This window comes from Dendrobates tinctorius, unplaced genomic scaffold (assembly GCF_039654945.1).
Source record: "Dendrobates tinctorius isolate UK_male_01 unplaced genomic scaffold, ASM3965494v1 ptg000157l, whole genome shotgun sequence".
Taxonomy (NCBI): domain Eukaryota; kingdom Metazoa; phylum Chordata; class Amphibia; order Anura; family Dendrobatidae; genus Dendrobates; species Dendrobates tinctorius.
Genome location: NW_027361824.1, coordinates 17,714,765 through 17,730,338, shown reverse-complemented (window position 1 = coordinate 17,730,338; position 15,574 = coordinate 17,714,765). Strand labels below are relative to the sequence as shown.

The window sequence follows — 15,574 nt, the reverse complement described above, 5'->3', positions numbered from 1 at the left end:
GGCACTATCCATAGGGGGCACTGCGGGCACTTATCGATAGGGGACACTGCGGGCACTATCAATAGTGGGCACTGCGGGCACTATCCATAGGGGGCACTGCGGGCACTATCAATAGTGGGCACTGCGGGCACTATCCATAGTGGGCACTGCGGGCACTATCAATAGGGGGCACTGCGGGCACTATCCATAGTGGGCACTGCGGGCACTATCCATAGTGGGCACTGCGGGCACTATCCATAGTGGGCACTGCGGGCACTATCCATAGGGGGCACTGCGGGGACTATCCATAGGGGGCACTATCCATAGTGGGCACTGCGTGCACTATCCATAGGGGGCACTGCGGGCACTATCCATAGGGGCACTGCGGCCACTATCCATAGGGGGCACTGCGGGCACTATCCATAGTGGGCACTGCGGGCACTATCCATAGTGGGCACTGCGGGCACTATCAATAGTGGGCACTGCGGGCACTATCCATAGGGGGCACTGCGGGAACTATTAATAGTGGGCACTGCGGGCACTATTAATAGTGGGCACTGCGGGCACTATCCATAGGGGGCACTGCGGGCACTATCAATAGGGGGCACTGCGGGCACTATTCATAGGGGGCACTGCGGGCACTATCCATAGGGGGCACTGCGGGCACTATCAATAGTGGGCACTGCGGGCACTATCAATAGTGGGCACTGCGGGCACTATCCATAGGGGGGCACTGCGGGCACTATCCATAGGGGGCACTGCGGGCACTATCCATAGTGGGCACTGCGGGCACTATCAATAGTGGGCACTGCGGGCACTATCCATAGGGGGCACTGCGGGCACTATCCATAGGGGGCACTGCGGGCACTATCAATAGTGGGCACTGCGGGCACTATCAATAGTGGGCACTGCGGGCACTATCCATAGGGGGCACTGCGGGCACTATCCATAGTGGGCACTGCGGGCACTATCAATAGTGGGCACTGCGGGCACTATCCATAGGGGGCACTGCGGGCACTATCCATAGTGGGCACTGCGGGCACTATCAATAGGGGGCACTGCGGGCACTATCAATAGTGGGCACTGCGGGCACTATCCATAGGGGGCACTGCGGGCACTATCCATAGGGGGCACTGCGGGCACTATCCATAGGGGGCACTGCGGGCACTATCCATAGGGGGCACTGCAGGCACTATCAATAGTGGGCACTGCGGGCACTATCAATAGTGGGCACTGCGGGCACTATCCATAGGGGGCACTGCGGGCACTATCCATAGTGGGCACTGCGGGCACTATCAATAGGGGGCACTGCGGGCACTATTCATAGGGGGCACTGCGGGCACTATCCATAGGGGGCACTGCGGGCACTATCAATAGTGGGCACTGCGGGCACTATCAATAGTGGGCACTGCGGGCACTATCCATAGGGGGCACTGCGGGCACTATCCATCGTGGGCACTGCAGGCACTATCCATAGTGGGCACTGCGGGCACTATCCATAGGGGGCACTGCGGGCACTATCAATAGGGGGCACTGCAGGCACTATCCATAGTGGGCACTGCGGGCACTATCCATAGTGGGCACTGCGGGCACTATCCATAGGGGGCACTGCAGGCACTATCCATAGTGGGCACTGCGGGCACTATCCATAGTGGGCACTGCCGGCACTATCAATAGGGGGCACTGCAGGCACTATCCATAGTGGGCACTGCGGGCACTATCCATAGGGGGCACTGCGGGCACTATCCATAGGGGGCACTGCGGGCACTATCCATAGTGGGCACTGCGGGCACTATCCATAGTGGGCACTGCGGGCACTATCAATAGGGGGCACTGCAGGCACTATCCATAGTGGGCACTGCGGGCACTATCCATAGTGGGCACTGCGGGCACTATCCATAGGGGGCACTGCGGGCACTATCCATAGTGGGCACTGCGGGCACTATCCATAGGGGGCACTGCGGGCACTATCCATAGGGGGCACTGCGTGCACTATCCATAGGGGGCACTGCGGGCACTATCCATAGTGGGCACTGCGGGCACTATCCATAGTGGGCACTGCGGGCACTATCCATAGTGGGCACTGCGGGCACTATCAATAATGGGCACTGCGGGCACTATCCATAGGGGGCACTGCGGGAACTATTAATAGTGGGCACTGCGGGCACTATTAATAGTGGGCACTGCGGGCACTATCCATAGGGGGCACTGCGGGCACTATCAATAGGGGGCACTGCGGGCACTATTCATAGGGGGCACTGCGGGCACTATCCATAGGGGGCACTACGGGCACTATCCATAGTGGGCACTGCGGGCACTATCCATAAGGGGCACTGCGGGCACTATCCATAGGGGGCACTGCGGGCACTATCCATAGGGGGCACTGCGGGCACTATCAATAGGGGGCACTGCGGGCACTATCCATAGTGGGCACTGCGGGCACTATCAATAGTGGGCACTGCGGGCACTATCCATAGTGGGCACTGCGGGCACTATCCATAGGGGGCACTGCGGGCACTATCAATAGTGGGCACTGCGGGCACTATCCATAGGGGGCACTGCGGGCACTATCCATAGTGGGCACTGCGGGCACTATCCATAGGGGGCACTGCGGGCACTATCCATAGTGGGCACTGCGGGCACTATCCATAGGGGGCACTGCGGGCACTATCCATAGTGGGCACTGCGGGCACTATCCATAGGGGGCACTGCGGGCACTATCCATAGTGGGCACTGCGGGCACTATCCATAGGGGGCACTGCGGGCACTATACATAGGGGGCACTGCGGGCACTATCCATAGGGGGCACTGCGGGCACTATCCATAGGTGGCACTGCAGGCACTATCAATAGGGGGCACTGCAGGCACTATCCATAGGGGGCACTGCGGGCACTATCAATAGGGGGCACTATCAATAGGGGGCACTGCAGGCACTATCCATAGTGGGCACTGCGGGCACTATCCATAGGGGGCACTGCGGGCACTTATCGATAGGGGACACTGCGGGCACTATCAATAGTGGGCACTGCGGGCACTATCCATAGGGGGCACTGCGGGCACTATCAATAGTGGGCACTGCGGGCACTATCAATAGGGGGCACTGCGGGCACTATCCATAGGGGGCACTGCGGGCACTATCCATAAGGGGCACTGTGGGCACTATCCATAGGGGGCACTGCAGACGTTATAGTGGGCACTGCAGGCACTATCAATAGTGGGCACAGCGGGCACTATCCATAGGGGGCACTGCGGGCACTATCAATAGGGGGCACTGCGGGCACTATCAATAGGGGGCACTGTGGGCACTATCCATAGGGGGCACTGCAGGCACTATCAATAGGGGGCATTGCGGGCACTATCAATAGGGGGCACTGCGGGCACTATCCATAGGGGGCACTGCGGGCACTATCCATAGGGGGCACTGCGGGCACTATCCATAGTGGGCACTGCAGGCACTATCCATAGGGGGCACTGCGGGCACTATCCATAGTGGGCACTGCGGGCACTATCCATAGGGGGCACTGCGGGCACTATCCATAGTGGGCACTGCGGGCACTATCCATAGGGGGCACTGCGGGCACTATCCATAGTGGGCACTGCGGGCACTATCCATAGGGGGCACTGCGGGCACTATCCATAGTGGGCACTATCAATAGGGGGCACTGCAGGCACTATCCATAGTGGGCACTGCGGGCACTATCCATAGTGGGCACTGCGGGCACTATCAATAGGGGGCACTGCAGGCACTATCCATAGTGGGCACTGCGGGCACTATCCATAGGGGGCACTGCGGGCACTATCCATAGTGGGCACTGCGGGCACTATCCATAGGGGGCACTGCGGGCACTATCCATAGTGGGCACTGCGGGCACTATCCATAGTGGGCACTGCGGGCACTATCCATAGTGGGCACTGCGGGCACTATCCATAGGGGGCACTATCCATAGTGGGCACTGCGTGCACTATCCATAGGGGGCACTGCGGGCACTATCCATAGGGGCACTGCGGCCACTATCCATAGGGGGCACTGCGGGCACTATCCATAGTGGGCACTGCGGGCACTATCCATAGTGGGCACTGCGGGCACTATCAATAGTGGGCACTGCGGGCACTATCCATAGGGGGCACTGCGGGAACTATTAATAGTGGGCACTGCGGGCACTATTAATAGTGGGCACTGCGGGCACTATCCATAGGGGGCACTGCGGGCACTATCAATAGGGGGCACTGCGGGCACTATTCATAGGGGGCACTGCGGGCACTATCCATAGGGGGCACTGCGGGCACTATCAATAGTGGGCACTGCGGGCACTATCAATAGTGGGCACTGCGGGCACTATCCATAGGGGGCACTGCGGGCACTATCCATAGGGGGCACTGCGGGCACTATCAATAGGGGGCACTGCAGACGTTATAGTGGGCACTATCAATAGGGGGCACTGCGGGCACTATCAATAGGGGGCACTGCGGGCACTATCCATAGGGGGCACTGCGGGCACTATCAATAGGGGGCACTGCGGGCACTATCCATAGGGGGCACTGCGGGCACTATCCATAGGGGGCACTATCAATAGGGGGCACTGCAGACGTTATAGTGGGCACTGCGGGCACTATCAATAGGGGGCACTGCGGGCACTATCCATAGGGGGCACTGCGGGCACTATCAATAGGGGGCACTGCGGGCACTATCCATAGGGGGCACTGCGGGCACTATCAATAGGGGGCACTGCAGACGTTATAGTGGGCACTGCGGTCACTATCAATAGGGGGCACTGCGGGCACTATCCATAGGGGGCACTGCGGGCACTATCAATAGGGGGCACTGCGGGCACTATCAATAGGGGGCGCTGCGGGCACTATCAATAGGGGGCACTGCGGGCACTATCCATAGGGGGCACTGCGGGCACTATCAATAGGGGGCACTGCAGACGTTATAGTGGGCACTGCGGGCACTATCCATAGGGGGCACTGCGGGCACTATCAATAGGGGGCACTGCGGGCACTATCCATAGGGGGCACTGCGGGCACTATCAATAGGGGGCACTGCAGACGTTATAGTGGGCACTATCCATAGGGGGCACTGCGGGCACTATCAATAGGGGGCACTGCAGACGTTATAGTGGGCACTGCGGGCACTATCAATAGTGGGCACTGCAGGCACTATCCATAGGGGGCACTGCGGGCACTATCAATAGGGGGCACTGCGGGCACTAGCAATAGGGGGCACTGCGGGCACTATCAATAGGGGGCACTGCAGACGTTATAGTGGGCACTGCAGGCACTATCCATAGGGGGCACTGCAGGCACTATCAATAGTGGGCACTGCGGGCACTATCCATAGGGGGCACTGCGGGCACTATCAATAGGGGGCACTGGGGCACTATCAATAGTGGGCACTGCGGGCACTATCCATAGGGGGCACTGCAGGCACTATCAATAGGGGGCACTGCGGGCACTATCCATAGGGGGCACTGCGGGCACTATCCATAAGGGGCACTGCAGACGTTATAGTGGGCACTGCGGGCACTATCAATAGTGGGCACAGCGGGCACTATCCATAGGGGGCACTGCGGGCACTATCAATAGGGGACACTGCAGACGTTATAGTGTGCACTGCGGGCACTATCAATAGGGGGCACTGCGGGCGCTATCAATAGGGGGCACTGCAGATGTTATAGTGGGCACTGCGGGCACTATCAATAGTGGGCACAGCGGGCACTATCCATAGGGGGCACTGCGGGCACTATCAATAGGGGGCACTGCGGGCACTATCAATAGGGGGCACTGCAGACGTTATAGTGGGCACTGCAGGCACTATCAATAGTGGGCACTGCGGGCACTATCCATAGGGGGCACTGCGGGCACTATCAATAGGGGGCACTGCAGACGTTATAGTGGGCACTGCGGGCACTATCCATAGGGGGCACTGCGGGCACTATCAATAGGGGGTGCTGCGGGCACTATCAATAGGGGGCACTGCGGGCACTATCCATAGGGGGCACTGCGGGCACTATCAATAGGGGGCACTGCAGACGTTATAGTGGGCACTGCGGGCACTATCCATAGGGGGCACTGCGGGCACTATCAATAGGGGGCACTGCGGGCACTATCCATAGGGGGCACTGCAGACGTTATAGTGGGCACTATCCATAGGAGGCACTGCGGGCACTATCAATAGGGGCACTGCAGACGTTATAGTGGGCACTGCGGGCACTATCAATAGTGTGCACTGCGGGCACTATCCATAGGGGCACTGCGGGCACTATCAATAGGGGGCACTGTGGGCACTAGCAATAGGGGGCACTGCGGGCACTATCAATAGGGGGCACTGCAGACGTTATAGTGGGCACTGCAGGCACTATCCATAGGGGGCACTGCGGGCACTATCAATAGTGGGCACTGCGGGCACTATCCATAGGGGGTACTGTGGGCACTATCAATAGGGGGCACTGCGGGCACTATCCATAGGGGGCACTGCGGGCACTATCAATAGGGGGCACTGCGGGCACTAGCAATAGGGGGCACTGTGGGCACTATCAATAGGGGGCACTGCGGGCACTATCAATAGTGGGCACTGCGGGCACTATCAATAGGGGGCACTGCGGGCACTAGCAATAGGGGGCACTGTGGGCACTATCAATAGGGGGCACTGCGGGCACTAGCAATAGGGGGCACTATCAATAGGGGGCACTGCGGGCACTATCAATAGGGGGCACTGCGGGCACTAGCAATAGTGGGCACTGGGGGCACTATCAATAGGGGGCACTGCGGGCACTATGAATAGGGGGCACTGCGGGCACTATGAATAGGGGGCACTGCGGGCACTATCAATAGTGGGCACTGGGGGCACTATCAATAGGGGGCACTGCGGGCACTATGAATAGTGGGAACTGCGGGCACTATCAATAGGGGGCACTGCGGGCACTATCAATAGGAGACACTGCTGACATGCAGTTGCTGACACTATACAATGAATAGGCCGGATATTACTAAGGCTGCGTTCACACATTGCGTTTTTTTCGCGCCAGTTTTTAACTTGCGATTTTGCTGCGAAAAGGCCAAAAAAACAGCATCCCATGCATTCCTATGGGATTCCGCAATGCTGTGCTGATGCTGCAGATTTTCCCGCGGTGGAATCGCATCGTGGAAAAATACGCAGCATACTCATTAATTTGCGGAATCACGCTGATCTCGCACCCATAGGAATGCATCGATCTGCTTACTTTCCGCATGTGGCTGTCAACACCATGCGAAAAGTAAGCAGAACATTTGCGGATGGTACCCACGGTCCGGAGGAGAGGAGACTGTCCCCCGGGCTCTGGGCACCATACCCCTGTAAAAAATAGAGTTAAAATAAAAAAACGGGTAATATTCACCTTCCGGGGTCTGGCGCAGCCTTACCGATGCTCCCGCCAACTCCTGTTCCCAGTGATGCCTTGCGGCAAGGACCTGTGATGACGTAGCGGTCTCGTGAGACCACTACAGTATCGCGAGACTGCTACGTCATCAAAGGTCTCGCAAGGCATCACTGGGAACGGGAGCATCGCGATGATCGGGAACGCTGCGCGGGACGCCTTAAGGTGAGAATAACACGATGTTTTTATTTTTTTTTATTATTTTTAACATTAGATCTTTTTAGTACTGATGCTGCATAGGCAGCCTCAATTGTAAAACGTTGGTCACACTTGTCAAACACTATGTTTGACGAGTGTGACCAACCTGTCAATCAGTTCTCCATGCGATGCTACAGATCACTTGGGAAACGCTAGCAATTCTGCAAGCTAATTACGCTTATAAATTGCTAGTTTTTCCGCGGGAAAATTGCGGGAATTTAAAATGCGGTTTTCCCGCGGAATTCGGAATTCTCGCGGTAATTTTTGCGGGAGTTCCTCACCGTGTGCACATAGCCTAATAATAAGAAATACAGGTGCTGCCCAAATAAACTTCATGTTTTCTTCTTTTAGTGTATATTAGAAAATGGAAGCTGATTGGTTGCTATGGGCAACTGTAATGACGTACTGCAGTAATTTTCACTTGAAGGGCCTCAGACTGTCTGGCCTTGTCGACCATAATAACAGGTGACAAAGCAGTGGGCCAGATCGGTTGCTATTGGAGACAAGGCGGTTAATGAACTTTGATAGATGAGGCGCAATTGTTATGAGTTAAAAAAAAAAGTCAGAAAATGGGTCTACAGGATCTGATCTGAGCTAATATATAAAGCTCAATGTGTGTATGTGTGTATGTCCGGGATTGGCATCCGCACCGTCGCAGCTACAGCCCGGGCAGCGCCGGGCTCTTCAGCTAGTTTCTTTATACTATTCATTATCATGATTTTAATTATTATCAAATAAAATTATATGTTGTTTTATTTAGTTCTGGTGTGCAAAGTTTTTCTATAGGTTAATACTTTTCTTGCATGGAACTATCTTTACATTATTTCCTTATTGGCACAGGGGTTCTGTTGAATTAACCCTGTGTATTGTTTGTCTAATTGGTGAGCTTCGAATATACCCAGAGACAGGAGTGACTCCGAGTCCCGCTTGCCTTTTGAACATCGCCAGGGAATGGGACAACCCCGTGCAGAATGGGATCCAACTTGTTTCAAGTGTGGAAATGCTGGACACTAAGCCCGAGGGTGTGCGAGACGGGGGGTGGTCCCTACCTTGGCAGCCATTAAAACTAGTGGGCTCCATGGCTGGGGGACGCCGCCCGGAGCCTGAGAAGCCAAAGAGGAGAGAAGGCAGTTCCGAAAGTTTAATTTCTGAGTCCCCTCATATGGGCTGAGATGAATGGGCAAGCCGTTCGCTGTCTAGTAGATACTGGATTGCAGGTAACCACCATACCCGAAGCGTATTTCAGACGTTATTTTCCTGAGTCGATGCGGTCAGAATGGGGCCCAGTAATCAAGCTGACGGCAGCCAATTAGTTGCCCATCCCGGTCGCAGGGGTGGCCTGGATGCAAATTACAGTGTGCGGCGAGGTTGTGGGCCGGAAAGCAGTCGTGTTAACAGCTGGAGACCCTGGCAATTGTCCTGCAGTGACTTTGGAGATGAATGTGCTGAAAGAACTTGGGACTCTCTTAATATCGAGTCACCAGATGCGTTTCTGGACCGATGGAGCCCACAAACCCCCCAGAGGAAGGTGTTTCAACAATTGATATGGTTTGCCCAGGCCCAAGAAACGTCGAGTGAAGGGAAAGTTTTAGGAAAGGTGGTAGTCCTTGCCGCTGCTAAACTCGTTCTGCCACCTGGTCAGACTGTGCTCACACTGCCCGTACGAGCTTGTACACCCTCGAAGGGGTGGAAGTCCAGATAGAGCCAACCTCAATGGATCAAATACCCTCAGGACCCTTCATTGCTCGGACATTAGCCGTCATCCTTGACGGTAACGTAGTGGTGCGGTGTGTCAACCTGAGGGAGGACAATCTTGCACTCTCACCCAAAAGTGAAGTGACACAGGTGCTGGGCATGCCAGAAGAACTGATGCAACCGGAGGCCGTCCAGCTAGCCGTAAAACAAGGAGACCCTTGGACTGTAGCCGCTACCATGTCCCCAGAGCATCCATCTGGAAGCATGAAGGAAGGGCGTCAAATCTTGGAGTAGATGCGGGCTGAATTGACTGGACTCTCACCGCAACAGGTGGAAGCTGTGCTGGAGCGTACCAGGGTGTCTTTGCCCGTCATGAAGATGACTTCAGGTGCACAACAGCCATAACCCACGAGATACCCACAGGAAGTTCTGCACCGATCTGGGAGAGATACCGGCAGATCCCGCCGCAAATGTACAAGGAAGTGAAAGAAATGTTAGTACACATGCTGCAGAGTGGAGTGATGCGGGAGAGTCAGAGCCTGTGGGCAGCTCCCATCGTTCTAGTTCAGAAGAAGGACAGGACCCTGCGTTTCTGTGTCTACTATAGGCGACTGAATGCCTGTACAGTGCGGGACTCTTAACCCCTACCTAGAATTGAGGAGTTGTTGTCCACCTTGGGGAAGGCAAAGTATTTTTTGTCCCTAGATCTGGCCAGCGGATATTGGCAGGTCCCCACGGCTGAGCATAATCAGCCGAAGACATCGGTCATACTGCCCATGGGATTATTTGAATTCAATCGGATGCCCTTCGGCCTTACTAATGCTCCTGGGACATTTCAGTGATTTATGGAAAGATGTTTGGGAGATCTGAACTTTGAGGCTACCCTCATCTACTTGGATGATATCGTCTATGCAGCCACCTTTAAAGAACATCTCCGGTGGTTGGAGCAAGTGTTGAATTGACTACAGAAGCAAGGTCTGAAAGTGAAGCCCCAAAAATGTCACCTTTTCCGCAAACAAATCAAGTACCTGGGACATGCCCTATCCGCTGAGGGTGAGAGAAATGCCCGTGAGAAGATAGCGGTAGTACAGGACTGGCCCACCCCGAAGACAGTGAAAGACGTTTGGGCATTTTTGGGGCTTACTGGGTAGTGCCGAAGGTTTGTGAAGAATTTTCACTTGCATCGCTAATCCGTTTCTGAAACTACTAAAAGGAGTGCCGTCTGGTGCAAAGAACCTGACCATTCAATTGGGAAATAGCCAGGAAAAAGCCTTCCGAGCCTTAAAGATGGCCTTGACTGAAGCCCCAATACCCGCCTATGCAGACTTCTCCCAGCCCTTCATCCTTCACACTGATGGAAGCCTACGTGGTCTGGGGGGCCGTGCTGTCCCAAATGCAGGAAGGGAAGGAACGAGTGATTGCCTACGTGGTCCCTCCACGACTCGGAACATAACCCGGACAATTACAGTTCCTTCAAGCTGGAATTGCTGGCATTAGTGTGGGCGATGACCGAGAAATTCGCCGAATATTTGTTGGGGTCCAAAGTCTTGGTGCGCACCGATAACAATCCCCTGGCCCACGTAGAAAATGCAATACTGGGGGCCTTGGAGCAAAGATGGGTGGCCCGCATGGCAAAGTATTGATACAGGATTGCATATCGGAAAGGAGCTGAGAATACGCATGCTGATGCTCTGTCAAGAGTGACTCATGAGCGACCTGGACGCGACCGAGACGAAGAGTTGGAGGCAGAAAAGAGCTCTGGTTTTCGGGACTTTGCCAGGTCGTTAGCAGCTACGACAGATCAGCGAGGCATCTGGAGAACAAGTGCTGGGACGACCTCGAGATGACTGGATGTAACTCCAACATTAGATTGGGATTTTGCCTAATTGAGACAGTGGGACAGTGGCAGTGGGAGAGGCTCCTATTAGAAGACGGCTTGTTGTATAGAAAAGTGCAGTTGGTACAGGAGTTTATCAGCATAGTGGCTATGGAGCCCCATGAGAGAGGGGCCCACTTTGGTTCAGAAATGACGTTCCAGTTGTTACAGAAGCTGGTCCATCGGCCCCAATTGAAGACTGCAGTAGAGGAGGCCTGTCAGGGATGTCAGAGCTGTGAACTGGCTAAACCTCCGGAACAGCACCCCTCCAATCTATTCTAAACTCTGCTGCCCGACTAATCCACCTGTCCCCCTGCTATTCCCCAGCTTCACCCCTCCGTCAATCCATTCACTGGCTCCCCATTGCCCAGAGACTCCAGTACAAAACCCTAACCATGACATACAAAGCCATCCACAACCTGTCTCCTCAATACATCTGTGACCTCATCTCCCGGTACTTTCCTGCACGCAACCTCCGATCCTCACAAGATCTCCTTCTCTACTCCCCTCTTATCTCCTCTTCCCACAATCGCATACAAGATTTCTCTCGCGCATCACCCCTACTCTGGAACTCTCTACCACAACATATCAGACTCTCACCTACCATCAAAACCTTCAAAAAGAGCCTGAAGACCGACCTCTTCCGACAAGCCTATAACCTGCAGTAACCACCGATCCACCAAACCGCTACATGACCAGCTCTACCCTCGCCTACTGTATTCTCACCCATCCCTTGTAGATTGTGAGCCCTCGCGGGCAGGGTCCTGTCTCCTCCTGTACCAGTTATGACTTGTATTGTTTAACATTATTGTACTTGTTTTTACTATGTATACCCCTCCTTACATGTAAAGCGCCATGGAATAAATGGTGCTATAACAATAAATAATAATAATAATAATAACAGAGAGCCCCCACACAGACCATCGTGACTTCTGCTCCCTTAGAGTTATTGATGATCGACTACTTGACCGTGGGTCTAGCTCATCTCAGGTATGAATGATGACCGACCACTTTATCAAATTCGCTGAAGTAACTCCAACTCGGGATCAGACTGCTGACTCAGCCATGCAGGCTATCTGCCGAGACTTCATCTGGGTGTTTGGTTGCCCTATGAGAGTTCATTCCAGCCAAGGTGCTTGTTTTCAAGGTTGAGTGATGGAGGAATTACACTGTCTGTACCAGATTGAGAAGTCCAGAACGACGCCCTATCATTGTCAGGGGAATGGAGCCTGTGAACCCTTCAACCGGACACTAATTCAGATGTTGAGAACATTGGAAGAAGATTGGAAAGTATGATGGCCTGAGTGCGTGGCTGAATTAGTCTGGGTGTACAACAACCGAGTGCACAGTACAACCGGATACACTCCGTATACCCTACTGTTTGGCCGGAAAGGATGGGAGATTACAGAGCTGGAATTGGATCCAGAAGAAGACTACCCATGGACGGGGGTTTCTTTCTGGGTCAGAGAACATCGACATCAGTTGCCACCAGAAGCTGGACCGTGATTCGCTGGATCCATCTAAGGACGCCACGCCGTCCGTTGCCGGTACTACAACTTCCATCAAACTGTATTTGAATGAGGACCAGAGAAGACCACAATAAGTTCCATTTACATATCAGACTGTCGCGTTAACCCTTTGTTTACTCCCCTTGTTACTATCCATCGGTTAATGTTATTAGCTCCGAGAGGAGACCATTGACACCCTTTTATTTGATAGCCAATTAAACAACCTTGTTTTACAGCCTTCTTCTGCAATCCCTAGGTTACTGCATTCCTGCACCTGCTTACAGCTGCTCTGTTTTCTCTTCTTTGAAATTCAGCAGCAGGCTTCACCGGACCCAGTGTCATTTTACTTTATACTTTAATATTGTTTGCAGGTTCAAGTCTTTTACAGAGACTGAAAAAAAGTGAAAGGTAAAAAAAAAAAAAAGTATTAAAAAAAATTATAGGTCTCAGAAAATGGCAACAATTTTGTTTTGCTGACCCGCAGCAGTTTTTGCTGCGGTGTACAGTACCATGATTCCTTATGGGAATCAAAAACCGCAATGCAGACGGTGCGGAATTTTCAGCGCTGATTATCTGCGGTTTTCAATCCGCAGAAAGAATTGACATGTCAATTCTTTCTGCGGATTCTGCTGCGGTTTGCCATCTCCTCCATTGAGGAGATGAAAAACCGCAGAGCAATCCACAGGTAAAACCGCAGGTCTTTTGACCTGCGGTTTCACCTGCGGATTTTACAAAATCCGCGAGGATGAATCCGCCCACAATCCACAGCGTGGGCACACAGCCTAAGGGTATGTTCACACATATGCATTTTTGGTAGTTTTTTTAAGCATTATTTATGCTAATTTTAGCTGGTACTGCAAATCGCAGCTATGTCTATGATATTTCAGAAATCTCATGCACAGCTTGTTTTTTTTGTTCTTAGTATTTTGTGCAAAACCTGGATTTTTCATCCATTGAAAGTAATGAGTGATGAAAAAAATGCTGAAAAAATGCAGGTATCAGGTTTTGCTTATTTTTTTTGCCGCAAGTTTCTTACTGCCAAGAGAGCAGGTTTTGCTGAAGAAAAAAAACGCAATGTGTGAATAATCACATTACCAGGTAGTTTTTACTGCACAGTTAAAGGACACATAAAAGTATTTTGTTCCCATTTTGCCGTACAGTATATGGTAAAATGAATGGTATCCTTTAAAACTTAAAACAGCATGTATATCTTGAATTGTCCTCCCACCTCTCCTCCTGTTCCCTCTTTGACCGGTTACAATCTGTCTTCTGACCGCATCACTCAACTGAAACTGCCCTAAAGTCACTAACGACCTACTAACCGCCAAGAGCAAGCGACACTACTCTGTCCTCCTTCTCCTGGACCTGTCTTCTGCCTTCGACACCGTACACCATTCCCTCCTGCTACAGACCCTCTCATCTCTTGGCATCACAGACCAGGCCCTATCCTGGATCTCATCATACCGAACAGACCGAACATTTAGTGTCTCCCTCTCACACACCACCTCCTCACCTCACCCCCTGTCTGTCGGTGTTCCTCGAGGCTCTGTCCTAGGACCCCTACTATTCTCCATCTACACCTTTGGCTCGGGACAGCTCCTAGAATCCCACGGTTTGCAGTATCGTCTCTATGCCGATGACACGCAGATCCACCTATCTGGACCCAACCTCGCCTCCTTACTGACTGACATCCCACATTGTCTGTTATCTCAGTCTTCTTCTCTGCTCGCTTTCTCAAACTGAATATGGACAAAACAGAATTCATCATCTTTCCCCCACCTCACTCTACCCCTCCACCAGACCTATATATCAATGTCAATAGCTGCTCACTTTCTCCAGTCCCGCACGCTCAGTGCCTTGGGGTGATCCTCGACTCTGCGCTCTTCCAAACCACATATCCAAGCCCTCGCCTCCTCCTGCCGCCTCACACTCAAATATATTTCCCGGACCCGCGCATTCCTCAACCACAAAACCACAAAAACACTAGTGCATGCTCTTATCATCTCCCGCCTCAACTACAGCAACCTCCTACTCTCTGGCCTCGCCTCTAGCACTCTGGCTCCGCTCCAGTCCATCCTACACTATGCTGCCCGACTAATCCACCTGTCTCCCCGCTATTCCCCAGCCTCCCCCCTATGCCAGGCCCTTCACTGGCTTCCTATTGCCCAGAGGCTCCAATTCAAAACCCTAACCATGACATGCAAAGCCATCCACAACCTGTCTCCTCCATACATCTGTGACATGGTCTCTAGGTACCTACCCGCATGCAACCTTCAGTCATCTCAAGATCTCCTTCTCTACTCCCCCCTTATCTCTTCTTCCCATAACCGCATACAAGACTTCTCCCGTGCTTCCCCCATACTCTGGAACTCTCTGCCGCAACACATCAGACTCTCACCATCAACGGAAACCTTCAAGAAGAACCTGAAGACCCACCTGTTCTGACAAGCCTACAGCCTGCAATGATCCTCGGTCTACTGAACCGCCGCACGACCTGCTCTACCCTCTCCTACTGTATCCTCACCCATCCCTGTAGACTGTGAGCCCTCGCGGGCAGGGTCCCCTCTCCTTATGTACGTGTGTGTCCCTTGTCTTACACATGTTTATTATACTTATCTATATTTCCCCTTTTCACATGTAAAGCGCCATGGAATAATAAATGGCACTATATAAATGCATAACAATAATAATAAAATTTGTCTGGCAAAAAACAAACCTTCTCACGGCTAGTTTGAAAGAAACATAAAACAGTTATGTCTCTACGAGGAAAAAATGAAACTGCAAAAACAAAAATCGGATTGCATCTTTGAAGAGAAGCTAGCATCAGAAAATTACCTATTATTTAAATATATTTTTTTTAACAATATTGTTTTTCTGTATCGCAATCTGTATTAAAAAGAAAA

General features: G+C 52.8%; 1 protein-coding gene across 1 annotated transcript in view; it reads right to left on the bottom strand.

Moving 5' to 3' along the window:
- Window positions 1-14,184, bottom strand: part of AAMDC (adipogenesis associated Mth938 domain containing) — a 284,239-nt gene extending 270,055 nt beyond the window's left edge. Inside the window, exon 1 of the mRNA XM_073548642.1 lies at window positions 14,177-14,184. The gene's annotated coding sequence lies outside the window, so the exon portion shown is untranslated. The remainder of the gene's footprint in view (window positions 1-14,176) is intronic.
- Window positions 14,185-15,574: the final 1,390 nt, after the last annotated feature.